This window comes from Jatropha curcas, chromosome 7 (genome assembly GCF_041381405.1).
Source record: "Jatropha curcas cultivar XTBG-Jc1 chromosome 7, XTBG_Jcur_1.0, whole genome shotgun sequence".
Classification (NCBI taxonomy): Eukaryota; Viridiplantae; Streptophyta; class Magnoliopsida; order Malpighiales; family Euphorbiaceae; genus Jatropha; species Jatropha curcas.
Window position 1 is genome coordinate 15,631,062 of NC_143157.1, and position 20,908 is coordinate 15,651,969.

The 20,908-nt window shown below is 36.6% G+C and overlaps 1 pseudogene; it reads left to right on the forward strand.

Annotated features, from left to right (window-relative positions):
- The first annotated feature begins 11,727 nt into the window (after positions 1-11,727).
- On the forward strand, positions 11,728-20,641 carry LOC149494753 (putative leucine-rich repeat receptor-like serine/threonine-protein kinase At3g14840; annotated as a pseudogene).
- The last annotated feature ends 267 nt before the right edge of the window (positions 20,642-20,908 follow it).

Consider the following 20,908-nt stretch of genomic DNA (forward strand, 5'->3'; position numbering starts at 1 on the left):
TGAGTGTGTGTATGCTTTGTGCATTTTGTGCGTATGCTTTGTGCATGAGTGTGTGTATGCTTTGTTCATTTTGTTTAGGCATTTCGCCAAAGATTGATTGATTTTTAGGCATGTTGCCAAAAATGTTGATTTTAATGGCTTTTAGCCAAAATGATTTGATTTAGGCAATTGTTGCCAAAATGTGCGATTTAGGCGATTGTCGCCAAAATGGTTGATTTTAAGGCCTTTGGCCAAAAGATTGATTAATTTAAGCGATTTGTCGCTAAAATGGTTGATTTTAAGGCCTTTGGCCAAAATGTGTTGTTTTAGGCAATTAGTTTGCCAAAATGTGCGATTTAGGCTTTAATGCCACGATTATCAATTAATCGAGCGTTCGAGCTTAATCACAATTTATTGTCGAAACGTGATTGATTAAGGCTTTTAGCCACAATTATTGATTAATTGGACTTAAGCCAGATTTATTCGAAATAAGGCAATTGAACCGTAGCTATTAATTAACTAGGCTCTTTTAGCCAATATTGTCGAATTTAAACTTTAATACCACGGTTATTAATTAACCGGACATTTAAGCTTAATCGTGTTTAATTAAGACAGTTTATTTACCAAAAAATAATGACGTGGATGCATTTATGCAATTGTAGAATTATTAAGAGTAGAAGAGAAATATGCATGAAGTGCTAAAATTAAATAGGCAGAGTTTTGTTTACATACCTGATTTAATCGACGACCGCTTCTTAACTCCAGATTAAGCTCCTCGCTTAGGAAATATTAATTAATTTTAATTTGTTTAATTTTAATGTCCAAATATCACAATAAAAATGCAATAAAAATTAAATGAAATGCAAAAAGCGGTAAAGAAAACGCAAGGAGCGTGAGAGGGAGAAGGATTCGTCCGTCAACACAGACAGGGGAGTCAGAAATAGGCTGAAAATGGCCTATTTATAGGCAATTTTTGGGTCCAGGGCGGCAGGTGCCGCCTGGGAGGGCGGCAGGTGCCGCCCAGTCGGTGGGGCGGCAGGTGCCGCCCATGCTGGGCGGCAGGTGCCGCCCATGCTGGGCGGCAGGTGCCGCCTGGGAGGGCGGCAGGTGCCGCCCAGTCGGTGGGGCGGCACCTGCCGCCCAGCATGGGCGGCAGCTGGCGGCAGGTGCCGCCCAGTCGGTGGGGCGGCAGCTGCAGCCGTGTCCGGCGGCCGGAGCCGCCGTGTCCGGCGGCCGGCGCCGCCGTAGCTGGTGGTGGCCACCATGTCTCGCTCCGGGAGCTTTTTTTGGGAGTTTCCGACCTCCAAAAATCATTCCGGGACCGGTTCTGCGATCCTCGTGAAATTCCGGACGTTTCAAGTACCATATTGACATACTTCCAGTAAATGTCCAAAATGGCCTTCAGTCCGGCCGGACTGTTTGCAGTCCGGCATTGACACTGTAGAAAAGTCAAATTTACTGTAGCAAGGTCAAAATTTGAGTATTCACACCTTTATCATTATGGATGGATGCATTAAAGACTGATGCATATTTACTTAATAAGGTTCCTAGTAAGGCAGTTCCTAAGACCCCTTATGAACTGTGGACAAGAAGGAAATCTAGTCTGAGGCATCTTCATGTTTGGGGTTGCCCAGCGGAAGTAAGGATATATAATCCACATGAAAAGAAGCTTGATGCTAGAACGGTTAGTGGATATTTCATAGGATATCCTGAAACGTCAAAAGGGTATAGATTTTATTGTCCTAACCATAGTACGGGAATTGTTGAATCTGGTAATGCTCGGTTTATTGAAAATGTCCAAATTAGTGGGAGCAGTGAACCACGTAAGGTGAATGTGCAAGAGATTCAGATTGAAAATCCAACTCAGGTGGATTTTCCTAATGTCTCTTCTTCGGTTGTTGTATCATGGTTTAACAACATGGTTGAACAACAAAACAACATTCCGAACCCACAAAATGACCATATAAATGATGAACCAACAAATAATGAACAATTCATAAATGATCAAGTGGTTTCACGAGAAATAGCATTACGGAGGTCACAAAGGCAAAGAGGGCCCGCTATTTCTAGTGATTATGTGGTTTATTCACTTGAGCATGAATGTGAATTGAGCATTGATAAGGATCCAGTCTCTTCCAGAAAGCCATAGAATGTGATAATTCTGAAAAGTGGTTTAATGCCATGAAGGAAGAAATGCAATCAATGAGTGGTAATCAAGCCTGGGATTTAGTCGAGTTGCCTGAGGGGTCAAAATAAGTTGGTTGTAAATGGGTTCTCAAGACAAAATGGGACTCTAAGGGCAACATTGAAAGATATAAGGCCAGACTTGTTGCTAAAGGTTACACTCTGAAGGATGTAATTGATTATAAAGAGACCTTTTCTCCAGTTTCCAAAAAGGACTCTTTAAGAATTATTTTGGCTTTGGTGGCTCATTATGACCTAGAGCTTCACCAAATGGATGTAAAGACAGCCTTTCTTAATGGTGACTTAGAGGAGGAAGTATATATGTACCAACCAGAGGGGTTTGTGGTCATAGGAAAGGAAAATTTGGTGTGTAAGTTAAAGAAATCAATATATGGACTGAAGCAAGCTTCCCGTCAATGGTATCTTAAGTTCAATAATACCATCACTTCATATGGTTTTATAGAAAACACTGTTGATCGGTGTATTTATATGAAGGTCAGTGGGAGCAACTTCATCATGTTAGTCCTATATGTTGATGACATTCTTCTTGCTGCAAATGATGATGGGTTGTTGCATGATGTAAAGAGTTTTTGTCTAAGAACTTTGAAATGAAAGATATGGGAGAGGCATCCTTTGTGATTGGAATAGAAATATTCCGTGATAGGTCACAAGGATTGTTAGGATTGTCTCAAAGAGCTTACATTGATAAGGTATTAGAGAGATTCAGAATGGAAAAATGCTCCGCAGGAATAGTTCCAATTCAGAAAGGAGATAGATTCAGCGAAATGCAATGTCCTAAGAATGATTTGGAACGTAAAGAGATGGAGTCTGTTCCATATGCGTCAGTGGTTGGAAGCTTAATGTATGTTCAGACATGTACTTGACCGGATATTAGTTTCGCCGTAGGAATGTTAGGGCGATATCAAAGTAATCCCGGGATGGACCATTGGAAGGCTACAAAGAAAGTACTTAGGTATTTACAAGGCACTAAGGATCATATACTCACAGAAAGTCCAGCCATCTAAAAGTGGTGGGATACTCGAATTCAGACTATGCCGGTTGTGTAGATTCTAGAAAGTCTACATTTGGCTACTTGTTTCTCCTAGCTGGAGGAACAGTATCATGGAAAAGTGGAAAGCAGTCTGTCATTGCTACTTCCACAATGGAGGCTGAATTTGTGGCATGCTTTGAGGCCACTGTTCATACATTGTGGTTCCGCAACTTTGTCTTAGGTCTAGGCATTGTCGACAGTATAGCTAGATCGTTGAGAATTTACTGTGATAATTTCGCAGCTGTCTTCTTCTCTAAGAATGATAGGTACTCTAAGGGTGCAAAGCACATGGATTTAAAGTACCTATCTGTGAAAGAAGAAGTGCATAAACACAAAGTGTCAATTGAGCATATCGATACTGATCTGATGATAACAGATCCGCTAACTAAAGGCTTACCATCCAAAATCTTCACTGGCCATATTGATAGGATGGGCATTATGGATAAGTCCTTTTTAGCATGATGTTTAAACTTGTATATATATATACATATGGTTATTTTGCTCATATTATTGTGACATTTGGAATACAATTAAAGATGTGTTTTTGCTTATTTATGTGTTATCCACATTATAGTTGTATACAATAACGGTTTGAGTGAGATAACAATAACATTTGATTGTGACAATTTATTGTTTTGTGAATAGTTTCTCCATTAAAGTTTTATGAATTGAAGTGATCTGTGATATATGGAAGGAATCATGTCGATTAATGACTTGTGACCGCCATAATCCGATCATTTTAATTCTAATTAAGGTAAACATGATAGATTCGAGAAATGCACATGGGCCAAGTGGGAGATTGTTAGATTATTTAATAATTTATATGTGGCCCATGTGATTAAAGGGTTGGTTCTAATTAAGGTGGTCCAAGATGATGGTTAGTGGGCTTAATGGATAAGGGTCAGTTAGGGTTTAATATCCTTCATCTACCTTAAAAAGATAAAGGAATCAATAGCTTAGGGTTAACACAGAAAAGAAAACAAAATAGAGAGTGTGATGGCTGCCTCAAATACATACGGTGATAGCTTGTTTGAGAGAGCGTGAAAACAAACTCCTGTAGCTGTTGATAATTCTCTGACCATTGAGAGAAACTTACGGACAAAAGGCCAGAGGAAGAAACATAGATCTGCTGTTACGGTGAGAATTGAATTGTCGCAATGAGATAATCCATAACATAGATCTACTGTTATGGATCAAGGTACGCTTCTGATTATTGTATATTTTTATCAAACAAATTCTATGAACAATAGATATGAGCTATATTAAAAATTATTCAACAATATGACGCTAAAATAAATGACTTGTAAGTTTTTATTTTTTCTATATGATTTTTTTTAATGTATATTTTCTTTTTTGTTCTTTTGCACGATTTAATATCTTAATCATTTCTGTGTTCCTTGCTTTCCTGATGTTGTAATGTCAAAATTAATTTCTAAGGAAGTAGAGATAATACTTTAAACATCAAATCCACCTTTTTTTTTAAAAAAAAAAATTCAAATTCTTTATATAATGCGATATGATTATGTTTTTTACAACTTAAATTGAATGACACATTTTTGAACAGTTTATTAAAAGATATGGTTTAGTAATTATGGAATAACCTTCTGCTACTTGCTTGACATTATTAATAAGTAATCTATAAGCTTATTTTAACTTGTATTCGTAAATAGCTATATCTACTTTATTTTGTTTTATGAGTAAAGAAAAGTCTCGCCAAACCTAATTATATATCTAAGTAGTTCATCATTCTGCTCGAGAAAAAAAAAAAAAATTAGCAAACTGGAAAAATGGAAGAAAGAGATAGACAAAACACGAAAAATTGCAAAGAGATTAAAAATGAAGAAAATATAAAATAGGTGGAATATAAAGATTACAGAAATATAAATTAATTAAAAAGTATAAATATTAGAAAAAGAAGATATAGTGACTGAAAAAAAATTAAAAAAATGATAGTTTATCCATAACCATACTTGGATAAAACTTAAATTCTTGATAGTCAACCAAAAAATAAAATATATATTCTAAAGTTTTTAAGTTCTCCAAAAAGCCAAAAAGAAAAAAGAAAAAAGAAAAACACCATGGCCCTTGCATAGAATATAATCTAATCAAAATCACCAAGAGATATTTATTATTATAATTAACATAAAAAAATTATAGAAATCAGAAGTTCTTGATACCATATTCTTCTATAAATTATACATTATTCTCCATCAGATGCATTATTGCTTCTTGCTTCATGCTCTTCATGAACAGAAATGCCACTTATATCCTTTCTTGCCCAACCATCTGTTGCATGTTCACCTGATTCTTCAAAAATTATGTCACTGGCTAAGGTAGTATCTATATGTGAATCAAATTATAGCTCATCACCCATTTCATATAAGTCATGAGGCTTTGTTTTAATAACAATAGACCATCCAGAATTCAGTTCATCATCTTTGTTAAAAGACTTATTCTATATGGAATTGCCCAACTTAAACCACTGGCCTGAATCACTCTACAACAATCAGAATTTTGTTCAGACAACTAATCAAGAGACTGATAGTATTTCTTTACTAAAATTTAAAGGGACGAAATATTCTTTCAATTTTGCAAGATTAGTCCAATTCTCAATGAGGCTGGGAATCTGGCCTGTGAACTGGTTATCAACAATTTGACTACATTTTGTTATAAAAACATAGTTGTTATGATTTTAAATGAAAAATTAGGATTTAGTTTGTGCATTTTTCCATATACTAAGATAAGCTTGAAATTAACTTACAAAATCCTTCATGCGGTGAGCTTTGAAAATGTTTCAGGCAACTGTCCATGAAAATTATTGGAACTAAGCAGCCTATAACAAAATCAAAGAGACAAATTAAAATCAATGGATTATTATATCTGAATGTCTTCAAGCATTTTTACAACTGAAAAACTAAAAAAAAAGAAAGAAAAGTTGATTCAAAGAGTTATTAAGTATTAGCATGTTATTTAGGCTTTATTTGGTTAGTTTAAGATGTCTAAAACTGAATAGTAGCTATCAAGAGCAGCGGATATAGACTAAACTCAGATAAATAATTGAATGGAAAAGAGTCTGTGTGTCATCTCTCTCGAAAACCTAAAAGCCCTCTTTTGTTCTTCTATGATCCGCCATCATTTCGAAAGTTTTTGCATTTATTTTATCGCTGCCATTACGGTGACTTTGTTTATAGTATTATTGTTTGGATAGTTTTACACAAAGAAGTTTGAATCTTCCATCTCGTAGAACGAAAAAATTTAAAGATGATCATATTGGACTTATAAAAGTCAACAGCTACCAAGTGAAGCGAGCGTACATGTATCATGTTCTATATTAACTCGATTGAATATGTCAAACTAAGATTACTCTTTTATTTATTACTACAATTTCTATACAAAAATATAGAAATATATTAATACATATTGTATATCTTTATACAATTTTCTCTTAATGAGATTCCAGTTTTGATTTCTTCTCCAAAACTGAATAGTAAGAAAACAAAATAGTGTATATATACATATAGAAAAAGTAATAGTTTTTTAATGTAAATAACTATAAAGGGAAAATAATATGTACAATTCCTGTGGAATTTAATTTCTTTCTTTTTGTCAATTTTTTTATAATTAAAAGTTGTGTTTTTCTATCTTGATAAAAATAATCATATAAAAATTCTGATCATAATTTAGTTTAGATATTAATTATTCTACTAAAAAAAAAAATTTAAAAACTGGATATTACAAATAATGACTCGATATGTAAATTCCATTACAATCCATTCACTCTATACGCGACTCATGCGCACCCCATTCAATCTTGACCTTCCATATTTGATTTTTCCAAATTCACTTTCTATAGTATTGAATAAGATTACCTTCCCATAATTAATTTTGGATAACTAATTAAAATTACAGTTTCATATATTATTTTGAATAATTATAAAATTGCTTTCTATATTTGATTAAAAAAATTAAAAAAATTGACTAATCAGTAAAAATCCAGTTATTTATTTTTATTGACTTTTACGAACAAAAGAGCCATAGTCGACATTTATATCAAGTTCAATAAAAAGACCACTATGTTTTGACAAAGAAGATAGAAGACATAGACTCTAAGGAACTAGACTCTGACTCAACTTCATATTCTAACTCAGACTTGGCTTTAGACTCGATGGACATAGGGGATAGCTCGACAGGCTCTTCCAAGGACCAATTTTATAGAGGTGCTTGGGTAGGCTGGATTTGGCTAATGGGGTCTGCTTCCATCTGATCACTAACCATACAGACATCAAAGAGTGAAGCTTCCATGTTTTCCTCATAGTTAGTTTGCAGTGTGTAGGGAGGCTCATAATCTTCGATTGAGAGCTTGACATCAAAGAAAATTTCAAAATCGAGGATTAGTTTCTTTGATACGAGGCAGTACCAAGGCTTAGGAAAACGATAATATAATTTAGTTTCTCCCTCCTTAATGAAATAACCATTTAGAGTTTTGAAGTACAGGGCGCATCTGAATGTCCCGAGGTTCACCTCTCTTCCTTGCTAGCATCTTAGCTTCTTGCATCTCCTCTCAGTCTTAGGAAGTCGGCTTGTACCAAAAGCCAAAAGCAACTCAGTTACAAAATAGTCAATTATGGAGGGTATGCCTTATTGATCTCGGCCCAGACCCATTCCTTGAAAATAGCACATTGCTCTTATTATATTAGCCACTAATGGATTATTATGCAGGTCAAAATCCATAGGGAATAATTCAGTACCAGGCTCTACTTCAATAAATTGAACTGTGTCAAAGGAAAAACCCGAAAGCAGATACACAACAAGTTGATCTTGATTTCAAAGAGAGTGCTTATAGCAAGGACTTCAGTTTTCCTAGCGAGATCTCCATGGATAGTGACTAGGTGTGCAAACGAGCTGAGCCGAACTCAAACCTACCACGCTCAAAGCTCGAGTCGATAGGATTTTGCTCGACTCGAAAGTGAATGAGCCTAAATATTTTAGGCTCGAGCTTGACTCGAAAAATTTTAAGCTTGAGGTTCGAGGCTCGAGTAAGTCTAAAATAAATATTATAATATGTATATATAAAATCTCGATAATGCTCGACGAGCTTTTGTGCTGAACATCATTAGACTCGAGCTCGGGAGCTAAGCTCGAGTAGCTCGCGAGTTGACTTAGGTCATTTACACCCATAATAGTGACTATTGCTCTTTTATGAGGGAATTTCAACTTTTGGTGCAAAGAGGAGGCCACACCCATTTGTTGATGAATCCATGGATGACCTAAAAGCAAATTGAAATAAGCAGGCACATCCACAACCTAGAATGGAATAGTCATTGTCAGGGTCCAATTGTGACCTCTAGATCTGCCACACCTAGAACATCTCTTCTTGTGTTATCATAGGCCCTCACAATCTGATCGTAAAGCAAGAAGTCTATGGCAGTGAGTCTGAGGCAACTTGTAACTTTCCATGGACAGGCGTTGAGTGCTGAACCATTGTCTACTAATAGCATAGGTATAGTTTTCCTTTAGTCTGGATAGTGATGTAGAGTGCATTGTTATGGGTGTTATCTCCCTTGGGGATCTCCTGGTCTCAGAAGGAGATTGCAGCCGCTGGGGGATTTCTTGTTATAAAAGCAACCAAAGCTTCAGGGGCAATGTTCGTAGGAGCTTGAACTGATTCAATACCTTGCAAAGAGCTTGGTAGTGACTGTATGATTATTAAATCAGACCGCATATGGAAATATTAGCCTTGGTCTTCTTCAACTGTTCCAGTATGACATTCTTAGGCTATGGCCCAAAACTGGATCTTATGCATTTTTGGCAAAACTTATTGGGTTTGGAAGAGCTTCTAGAGGAGGAGAGGAGTACTGTCTTTCAATCCTTATTATGACATTGATCTTATCCAAAACACCATTTAGAGGTCATCATGGATTGGCTGGATGAGGGAGACAAAGTCAATTTCTGCCTCTTAGTGGATCATATGGATGTTGGCTTAATGTTGGGGCAAGGACTTTATATTGATGTTTGGTCTGGGTCGAGCAAGCGGGATTTGGCAACTCTCAAGGAGGTCTTGTATTTTGTATCTTAGGGTTTTGCATTCATCAGTTTTATACTTTGCCCCTTGATGGAACACACAGTAGGCATTGATATTGTAACTTTTAAGTAATAGGCTGGGTGGTGCTCTTGATTCAAGAGGCTTTAAGAGGTTGTCTTTAACGATTTTCTAGTAAATGACAGACAAAGGTACTCCAAAATCAAGGAAGGTGCACTTTTCAGAGCGAGCAATAGAAGGAGGAACTTGTCTTTAGCTAGTTAGATTAGCCACATCCCCTCCTTTTTTATTGGTAGATGAAGAAACTGGTTGACCAACCTACTGGGTCTTCCTGTACTTGGACCTAGAAGCTTGGTTTTCCTTGATCTGACCAAACTTGAATTAAGTCTTCAATCTTTATGGTGGTGCTAATCAGGGCCTTGAATTCTTGTAAATACTATGTCCTTAATAGATTCTTGTAGGAAGGGAAGAGATTCTTGATGATGATGTCAATATGCTCTTATTCAGTTGCCCTATTCAACATCTAGGAAGCTTTGCCTCTCCACCTTATAAGAAAGGAGGAGGATCCCTTATGCCCTTGCTTTGTGGTCTCAAGATCACGTCGAGTAATGTCCACTTCAATGTTGTAGTGGTATTGCTAGTTGAAGTCATTACAAATCTCGTCCCATATCTTCTTCCTATTGTTGTCTAGGGTGACAAACCAATGAACACAGCACCTGTGAGGGACTGTTGGAATAACTATGCAAGGAGCTCGTTATTCACACCAAATGGAGTCAGTGCCCCCATATACATTTTCAAGTGCTTCTTTGGGCGGGTAGGTTCTCCCATCAAACTTATCCATGCTAGGCATCTTGAACTTAGGTGGCAGCCTAGTGTCAAGAAAGAGAGGAAGAGAATCCACATCAATCAAGTCTTCATACTTCTTGATGTTTTCTAAAAATTTTTCAAATGTCTCTATCTTTTCCATCATCTTCTTCATTTCAAGATATGCATTGTCTTCTCCGATCAGAGGCGAAGGAGCAGTAGCATTGAAAGTAGTGGCACCTTCAGGAACTATGCCATTTGTTGTAAGAGTGCTAATATTTTGGAGTGGTGGGATTGCTATTGGCGGGAGTTATTCTCATTAGGCCCCACATTTTTGTTTAGAGGTGGAAGAGGATCTTGTAGTGGGTCGTTTTGGCTAGAGTTCAACATGGTTCTCACTTCCCCAAGATGGTCTCTCTCTGAGCTGTTATGGAGGTTTAAAGTTGGTTTTGTTTTTTAGAAAGCATGTTCTGAAAATAGGTTTCTTATTCTCGGAGCATGTCAGTGATCATTTGTCTCATTTCTGTTGCAGCATCGGTAGCCATGCCTATTCTCTGAAAGACAGAATAGGCAAAAGAAGAAGGTCAGCGTTTCTTTGGTCAGGATTAAAGCATGCAATTTAGGTTAGGAAATATTGTGGTGCTTGGGTCAATGTTTGAGGCTTGGATTTGAGGCTTTTGGTGATTAATTATGCTTATGGCAGGTTTGAGGCTTTTGGTTCGGGGCCACTGCTCCCAGTTAATGTTCTTGAGGTGCTTAGGTTGGCTATGAGGCTTTTGGTGTTCTCAGGTCAGGTTTGAGGCTTTCAGTATGCTCAGGTTAGATTTGAGGCTTTTGATAATTTGGTGGTGCTCGGCACAGATTTGAGGCTTTTGGTTTGAGCGAATGCCCCCAGTTGAGGTGCATAAGTCCAATCTAAGGCTTTTTAATAGATTTTGTGGTGCTCAAGTTAGTGTTTAAAGCTTTGTTTTTGAGGGGTGCCCCCAATTGAAGTGCTTAAGTCTGGTTTAAGGCTTTTCGTATGATCGGGTCATATTTGAGGATTTTGGTAATTTATGGGGCTCAAGTTAGTGTTGGAGCCTTTTTGGTATGCTCGGGTAAGGTTTGAGGCTTTTTGGTATGCTTAGGTCAGTGTTTGAGACTTTGGTAATTTTATGGTGCTTAGGTCGTTGTTTGAGGCTTTGACTCAGGGTGGATGCCCCCAGTTGAGGTGCTTAAGTCCGGTCTAAAGCTTTTGAGGTGCTTAGATCAGATTTAAGGCTTTTGATAATTTTGTGGTGCTCAGGTCAGGTTGGATAGGAGCTCCATAGTTTGATTTCCCGATCAAGGAGATCGAGTCTTTCTCCAAATTAGCAAAGGATGGGCACGAGGACCCAAATTAGTCTTATAATAATTAATTATTAATTAATTATAGCTTTGGACTAAGGAGGACCAAGGTGTGATTGAAAGTAAAAAAGATCGACTATTGAGAACCAAATCGAATTTTGGTTCGATTAAGGAAATCAAACCAAAATTGGATTTTAAGACCTTCGAAACGCGTGCTGGAAGGGGGGGGGGAATAAAGTCGTTGATACTTGATCAAGCAAAGGTGCCGAAAATTAGGTGAGAGTGTGCATTTTATAGAGGGGTTGGCTACCTTTAAAGCACTTTGGGGCCCCCATATAGTGCCATGGGCCCTCCCACGGCACCATGGGTGGGTTGTCATGGCCCTCCTGGTGCTGAGTTCAGGGTCAACAATAAGGTGGTGGTGCACGCCACTTTTGCCCAGCCACATGGGCTTCAAGCCTTTACATGCTCTGTTCTAGCTCTAATCTGTGAAACCCAGCACGCCACAAGAGCAATGTGCATGCCATTACTTGTGGCAAACATGGTTTCCATCCTGGAGCCTATCTATTTAATTCTCAATGCTTAAATTTGATTCCATTGGTCCTGTTGGGTCTAACACAAAGCCTTGAGGCTTAAATGGTGTTCTAGAATTGAAGGTATTATTCAAATCAATAATAAACATGAATTTGGATTATGATAGTCATATTTTTTCATCCTTTAGAGGATGAACATCAAAGGCTCGAATTCTTATTTGTGGAAACCTTCACTTTGATGCAATTTATATTTTACCATTATTTATAATGCTTTACTTTACATTACTTCACATTTCATGCATAATAACATCACCAAAGATTCTTATATCGAGAGAACAAATACAATAAAACTCTCTGGAGGCACTTTTGCATTATTCATGAATGCACATGTTTCTCCGATCAAACTTACTTATTATGGTTTCTACATGGAAAATGGGAACTACACAGTTGGCCTCCACTTCGCAGAAATAATTTGTACTGATGATAATACATATAGCAGCCTTGGAAGGCTCATCTTTGATATTTACATTCAGGTACGTAGCTAATCATATTATAATTTGCAAGGGAAAATTATTATTTAGTCCCTCAGGTTTTACATAATTAACCAACTAATCCCAAGTTTTGAGCAAATATCTAGCTAGTCCCTCAGGTTTAACTCCGTCTAATTAAAAGGTCCTTCCGTCCGAAAAGTTGGTTTTTTTCCGTTAATTGAAGACTAAAAGACTAAAACGCCCCTCCCTAGCTGACGTGGACAAGTATGACCTTCCAAGCGAGGGAAACTGTAGGTCAAACTGTCCTAGAGACCGAACTCTCTCACGCAAAAACGTCTTCATCTCCAGTGGAAGTGTTGAAGAATCCATGCTAGAAAATAATGTTTATTGACGAAACGAATTGAGTGGTTGTAGCTTGTAGTGCTTCGTTTGCGTGGAATCACAGTCTTCAAGCTTTGTTTTCAAGTAAATACCATATACTCAGACCCACTTCATTTTTTGTTTGAAAAAAAATTGAAAATCAATATTATTGAGGATCTTTATGATGATGATTTTTGGTATATTGAAATGCTTAAGCATCGTTATGAGTTGTTTTGTGTGTAATGATAATGTATTGAGGGTTTTTGCAGACGTTTTGTGTGTAATGATAATGATAATGATAATGCTTAATCATAATGTATTGAGGGTTTTTTGTAACACCTGTGTTAAATTACAATGTAGGAAAACTTGAATTTGATGGCTTTGCCTGAAAGTTACACCATTGGGGTCATATATGAAGGGGATATAGTGTATTTGTATGATGCACAACCTGACAGAATGAGTTACATTGTCCTCTTACAAAACGTATGCAAAGTTCACAAGATAAAGGATGGGAAAGTGGATATTACATGCTCTGAAAATTATAGAATAGAGAATGATGCAGACGTTACTCTAATGTTTGAAAGATTCAAGGACACTGATTATATTGAACTGAATTTGGTTAGGAGGCAAGGTGAACCGAGTGTTGTTATGCCAAATGTGTTCCACAGTCAGGTGGCAGATAATATGAGTTTACATAATGAAAATTTACAGCCTAATAGGGAAGTTCCAGGCAATGGTGTTAGGGAGGCAGAAAGTAATATTGGGTCACAAACTGAGATAAGTGGGGATGTTGGAGATGTGACCATTATTGAGCAAGAAAATGTAGGTGCTGGGATTGGAAATACAGAGGGTATAGGTAGTGGTAAGGGGAAGGGGGCAGAAATGTTGATAGGATCACAGATGTGGGATATTGTGCTAGCTGACAACATTGAGTATTCAGGCTATGTAAACCAGTTAGGCAGGGGAAAAGGGAGGGGCAGAGGGCGATGTAGAGGCAGGGCAAATGTTCATGAGGCCAATGTGAATAGGGACAATAGGAAGGGGAAAAGAGCAATTGCAGTTGGAGCCTCTTACAGCTTTAGAGATAGAGTACAACAACAACAACCATTGGAGTGGGAGGGGGGAGAAACAGAAACTGTTGTTGATAGTCAGTCCACAGATGATGACTATTTCTTTTCTGATACTGAAGATGAGAGTAGTGAAGCTGAAACACCTGAGGGAATGGAAACAAATCCAAAAGAGGAAGTTGACTTCAATGATGATGTTGATGATGGTCCCAGTGATGTTGATACTGACAAGGAACAGTCAGCTGAAAGTAGTGACATGGAGGTTGATGCACCAAGAAGGAGAAGACCTAAAAAGAAAACACGAGATCCTTGGAAGAAAATATATGACAATATATTTGAAACACCAGTTGAAGGTGACATTGAATTCAGAGTTGGGCATGCATTCTTAAGTGTTGATAGTTGTAGGGAAGCTTTAAGGGATTATGTTGTTAGGGGAGGGTTCATACTGAGGATGATCAAGAATGATAGTAGAAGAGTGACAGCAAAATGTAAGCGGGAGGGCTGCACATTTAGGTTCCATGCTAGTGTGGCTCCAGACTTAGTGAGTTTTGTAGTAAAAACCCTACAACTTGAGCATACATGCACGAGGCCATTAAACAACAAGAATCCCACTACAACAACAAAGTGGGTGAAGAAGAAACTGGAATCTCAATTGGCTACTGATCTAGGAATGAGCTATGCTTTAATGCAAGTTGAGTTAAAGGCAAAATGGGGCATTGAGACTGAATATTGGAAGCTTCATAGGGCAAGGACAGCTGCTAGAGAGCAAGTTGCAGGTTCACACGTTGAGAGCTACAATAAGTTGCAAGAATACATTGCACAAGTTCAAATGTCAAACCCTAGAACTTTTATCAAATTTGAATCAATGCCAAGGAACAATTTGGATGAGCCACTTGTCTTTAGCTCCATTTTCATATGTTTTGAAGCAATGAAAGTGGGATTTTTGGAGGGATGTAGGCCTCTCATTGGATTGGATGGATGCTTCCTGAAGGGCCCTTTTGGAGGATGTTTACTGAGTGCTGTTACACTAGATGGGAATAAGGGGGTGTTCCCACTAGCTTTTGCAATTGTTCAAAATGAATGCACTGCAACATGGACCTTCTTCCTTGACTGTCTTAGACAATGCATTGGACCGGGATGTGAGTCAAAGCCATGGACATTCATTTCAGACAGACAACAGGTAACTTCCTCCAAAGTATTTCACATTTCACTTTCAACTATTTAGCTAATGATGTTGAATTCTTTTTGAACATAGGGATTGCTTGAGGCTGTGAGGACACAGTTTGAAGGTTCAATCCGCATATATTATTGTCAACATTTGTTAATGAACTTCAAGAACCGCTTTCCAGGGGTGATGTTGAGGAAGAAATTTTGGATGGCAGCTAAGTCTAGCCATAGTTATGCATTTAAGTAGCATATGAAGAATGTTGAGGCTAAGAATGAGGGAAGGGCTACAAAATGGTTACTGGATATTCCTATTTCACATTGGAGTAGACATGCCTTTCATCCAGCAGCTAAAAGCGTTGATGTGACAAATAACATGACAGAGAGTTTCAACAGCTGGCTTGGAAACTTGAGGAACAAACCTATTGTTGAGCTAATAGACTCTATTAGGCAGAAATGCATGGTCATGCTTCATAAAAGGTTTGTAGTGGCTTCTGCTTGGGAAGGGAGAGTAACTCCAAAATGCAAGAGTACATTGAACAGATTGATAAAAGAATCTAGACAATGCAAGATACTACCAAGCAACAATAATGAGTTTGAGGTGAGAGAGGGGCCTGTGGCTTTTGCTGTTGACATTGGGAAAAGGACATGCACCTGCAATTATTGGGGCATTTCAGGTCTTCCATGTAAACATGCTTGCATTGCACTTGGATACATGAGACTCAATGTTGAAGACTTTTGTCACGAGTATTTCATAGTAGAGAAGTATGTAAAAGCCTACAAAGGAGTCATTCATCCAATTCCAAATTACAGCATCCCACCACAAACTGACTTTCCATTCCTAAAGCCTCCAACCGTTAAAAGGAAGCCTGGCAGACCAAGAGAAAGGAGAAAACTTCAAAAGGAAGAAGCTCCTCCAAGCACAGCTAAAAGATCTTGCACAGTTAGGTGTGTGACATGCAAGCAACTAGGCCATAATAAGAGAACATGCGAGCAAGCCCCACCAGCCACATCTCAGGTCAGATTCACTTTTGCAATCTCAATAATTACTATGATGTTTTATACTATGTGAATACTTACTACGTACCATTTGTTTTATTAGAGGAACAAATAACTTGTGCAAAGAGGAGGAAAAAATTCATCTGGATCTGATGCTATTGTGGAAAGAGGTGCTGCTGCTGCTATGGGAAGAGGTGTTATTGCAACAAGAGGGAGAGGTGTTACTGCAACAAGAGACAGAGGTGCTTCTACTTTGAGAGGGAGAGGAGCTTCTGGTTTGAGAGGGAGAGGAGCTTCTGGTTTGTGAGGGAGAGGAGCTTCTGGTTTAAGAGGGAGAGGACATCCTATATCGTGAACATATGTATTTTGCTCTGTGTTAAGAATGATAGCAGATTTGGTTTTTTGGTTCAAATGTTGAAGATGGTTTTTTTTGTGAACTAATATGATGCGGATGTGGTTTTGGCTTGTTGAGGTGTTGCAGATGGTATTTTGGGCTTCACATCTTGCAGTATGGATATCCTGCTATGTGCATTTTGTGTGAAGTTGTGCTGCTGCTGACAACAGATTGCAAAGTTAGGGAGAACAAGGAATCTTTTGATTTTCTAGCAAGCACAGGAACAAATGTGTAACTTTTTTTTTTTTTTTTGCATTGTGTCTGTCTTTTTCTTGACAGCAAACACGCAAGTGTGGACCAAGTTTGATTTGAGTAGGGTTTTTGGGATGCACATTATGTAAATATGTTGTTTTTGTCTTTTGTGAATTGCAAACATTTGACTAATGACAATGGCACTATTTGTAACCACTCTTCTGCATGGGAGCCAAGTTTGAATTAATATTTTTGCTTTGCAGTTGCTATACTTAAGAAAAAGTACATATTTCATTGCAGAATGTTTATTACATTCAAGTCATCTTCAAATTGACTGTGCCCAGCTGAGCTACTAACATTCAACAACTAACCCACCATATTAACACAGCCAACTACAAAAACAACATAAACTACAAAAAACTAACCAAACTACCCTAAATACATATAAAAAAAAAAATTTATTATTCACAATCCTCTGTTACCCTTGAACAGCAACATTACAAGTAAGGTGAAAAGCATCATGATAGCCATCAAGCATATGAAAATCAACTTCTTCAAGCTGCCAATCTCCGACTCTAAGCACTCCCTTTTTCCTCCAATGGTCACAATCTCACTGTACATTTTCATCATCTCCCTCTTCATGTACAACATCTCTTCCTTAAATTCAAACAAGTCAGTAGCTACACTTCTTTGCCTTACTTCGAATTCGCTTCCTTGAGATCGATCTGATGAATCTATAGCTTTACACCAACCAAGAAAAGACCCGCATGCATTTTCAATACAATAATAATACAGTCGATTTTTGTTTTTTTGTGTCTCTGAGATCCTAATGCCTGCTTTTTTCCCACACTTGCAATACATATTCACATACCTTCCTTCCCATGCTCCATCGGCTGCGCTTGAAGAAGACATGTACGCTGTCGCTTGTTACCAGCAAACGAAATGGAGATGAGTTTGTTTTTTCCCTTTCTTCCTTTCTCTGCGTTTTTGTGATACTCATATTTCGTCAAACCTTGTTGATAGTTATAGGAGCTTCAGTAAGGGCATTCTTTGCCATTACAGACTGTCTGCCTTTGTTTTGTACTGATTTTAACGGAAAAAAAATTAACTTTTCGGACGGAATGACCTTTTAATTAGACAGAGTTAAACCTGAGGGACTAGCTAGATATTTTCTCAAAACTTGGGATTAGTTGGTTAATTATGTAAAACCTGAGGGACTAAATAATAATTTACCCTAATTTGCAATTATAACTCAAATTTCCCCTAATTTCTGACGTAAATTTTTTTTTGAATCAATTCTAATAGTAACTTCCAACCAAAATATTAATTTGGTCTATATACTAAGGACCTGGTCAGTGCTATTGTTTCGGTCAAACAATGAGCTTAATTCGTCTTTTAGTTTAAAATTCTTTCTAAAAGCTTTCCAAATGCTTAATTTTTAGTAAATTATACATCGTGATTAGGTTCAAGTGGAAAATTGAGTATTTTTCCTACAATTTTCACCAAAAATATTTGATACTAGAGTTTTGTTGCCTTTGACACAGGTTAAGCGTGTACAAAAAGATTTTAACATTGTGAATAATGCTAATGGGGTTTTTAAAGCAGTTATTAAAAATTTTACCGCCATTGTTAGGAGCCAAACATTGGAAATATGATTTTATTGGAATGAAAAAGGCACAACTGGTATTCCTAAAAGAGGAGTTTACAGTCCTCTTATATTTGTTATCTGTGTCACTCCACATGAGTTAATGACCTTTTAAGTTTCCACTTTCAGTATACACCATTATTGAAGTTGGAGCAAAACTTGCAACATTGTTTTCCTTTTTCATTTTTTCGTTAAATTGTTAAAATCCTTTAGACATTCTTTCCTTGTGCAGATTTATTCCTCTTCAAAAGGTAGTAGTATTTCTGCAAGCATTGTGGTTTCTGTAGTAGTCATCATCTTGCTAGTTCTAGGTCTCCTCTGGTAGAAAGGTTGTATATGGTGCAAAGATACAATAGATCAAGGTAATTCTCATTACTCATTTATTTGTTTTTGTTGCTATTTCTATGGTTTTCCTCTTCATTTGAGCTTTATTGGTTTGATATATCAAACTTCATACTACAATAGTTATAAAATTAACTATTATACATTATAAAATAAAAATATTTATAGTTTCCACGGAACAGTTCAGATAATTAAAAATCTACTGCTTGTAAAGATCTAAGAGGTCTAGACGTACAAATAGGTTTATTTACATTGAGGCAAATCAAAGATGCTACAAATAACTTTGATCATGCTAATAAAATTGGAGAAGGTGGTTTTTGTCCTATTTCCGAGGTATCAAAGTACAAAGTGACTCTTTTAACAATGAAAGACCTTACACCTCATTTAGTGAACTACAATTAAACGTATAATATAATATAATATAATATAATCAAATGCACTTCTAATATAAATGTTGCACTAGAAATTAATTAATTTTATTAAATTATATTCTATTTCGACTCATCAAATAGAGTCTAATCCAAATATTAAAACTTATCTTCTTTAATTTATGGGCTTCTTTCAAATGGCACTATAATTGCAGTAAAGCAGCTTTCCTCTAAATCAAAGCAAGGAAATTGCGAGTTTGTGAATCGAATTGGCATGGTTTCTGCTATGCAACATCCTCACCTTGTAAAGCTCTACGAATGTTGTATTGAAGGAAATCAATTGTTGCTAATGTATGAGTATATGGAAAATAACAGCCTGCTTGTTCTTTGTTTCATAAGTTTAACAAACATATCCTAACTAAATATGAATAGTTATATGTATATTTATTTATCAATCTCTTTAAGCTTACTTTCAAAATGATGACCTTAACAGTCGTGAAGAACACTAGCTGAATTTGGATTGGCCCATAAGACACAATATCTGTGTTGCATAGCAAGAGGTTTGGCTTTTCTTCATGAAGAATCAAGGTTAAAGATTGTACATAAAGACATAAAGGCCACTAACGTGCTTCTCGATAAAACTTTGGATCCAAAGACATCAACTTTGGTCTAGCCAAGCTTGATCAGGAAGAAAAAACCCACATAAGCACTAGAATTGCTAGAACCTTATGAGTTCGTGTTCTTATATCTACAATAGTCACCCTCTATTAAATTATTGTTTATGTAGGAAAACTAAAATAATGTTATTTATTTAAGTAGGAAAATCTAAAGTTGAAAATATATAAGACTTGAAAATTTTATTAAAAATGAAAAGAAAAATATTAATATTTAATATATGATACTGTTGATATGGTAGTGGATATATAGAACCTAAATATGTAATGCAGGATCACTTAATTGATAAAGCAGATGTATATAGTTTTGGAATTTTTGTCTTAGAAATTGTTAGTGGAAGAAACAACACTAATGGCAGAAGCAACACTAATGGCAAACATAATATGAAGTAGGACAACTTTCATCTTCTTGATTTGGTAGGAAATCTCTTTCTTACAAATTATCCCCAAATATTTTCTTGTGCTATTGTTTATGTGATTTGTGAAGGAAGAAAATTCAAGTATTGAAAATTAGTCGATTTCATTCAATCGAAAAAAAAAATGAAAATTACTTGGTTTCTTTCCTTTAAGTTAATGGATATGCTGATAATTGGTTAGGAGAAAAGGGTTTTCTCAAGTACATATTTTTTTGTCTAATTTTTCTCAAGCATGTGTTTTAAAAGAAAGGGAGTTTACTGGAGTTTGTAGATCTAAGACTCGATAAGGACCACAGCAAACAACATGTTGAGACAGTGATCTCTGTGGCTCTCCAATGCACTAACGTCTCTATCGCAGTTAGGCCTGCAGTGTCCTCAGTTATGAGCATGCTTGAAGGACAAGCTTTTGTTAAAAATTTGGATTTGAATTCAAGTGTTTTGGATGATTTGAAGATTGAATCAATGAGAAAGCATTTTCAACTAATCAGTGAAGAAAACAAAACTTAGAGCCAGAAGCAAAGTATTCAACTGGAGGACCTTTGAAATGGTCCTTCCACATCAGCTAAGGATCTTTATCCACTATCTTTGCATTCTGTTATTGGGGGAGCTTAAAATTGTAAAAGAAAAATATCTATTGTATTTTTTTAGTTAGACTATTTTTCTCCATTTTTGTCAATGATTAATTCTATACATTAGTTTCTAAGTATTTGAAATGTCATCTAAAATAAATTTTATTTTTTATAAAAGGAATTCTTCTTTCATTAATTTAGATAAAGGATTTTTTATATTCGTATATTGATGAATAGGTAAGTTGTGAGCCTTTCATAAGACAAATATGTAATATCTTTTTTTTATCCAATATAATTCAGATTTAAATAG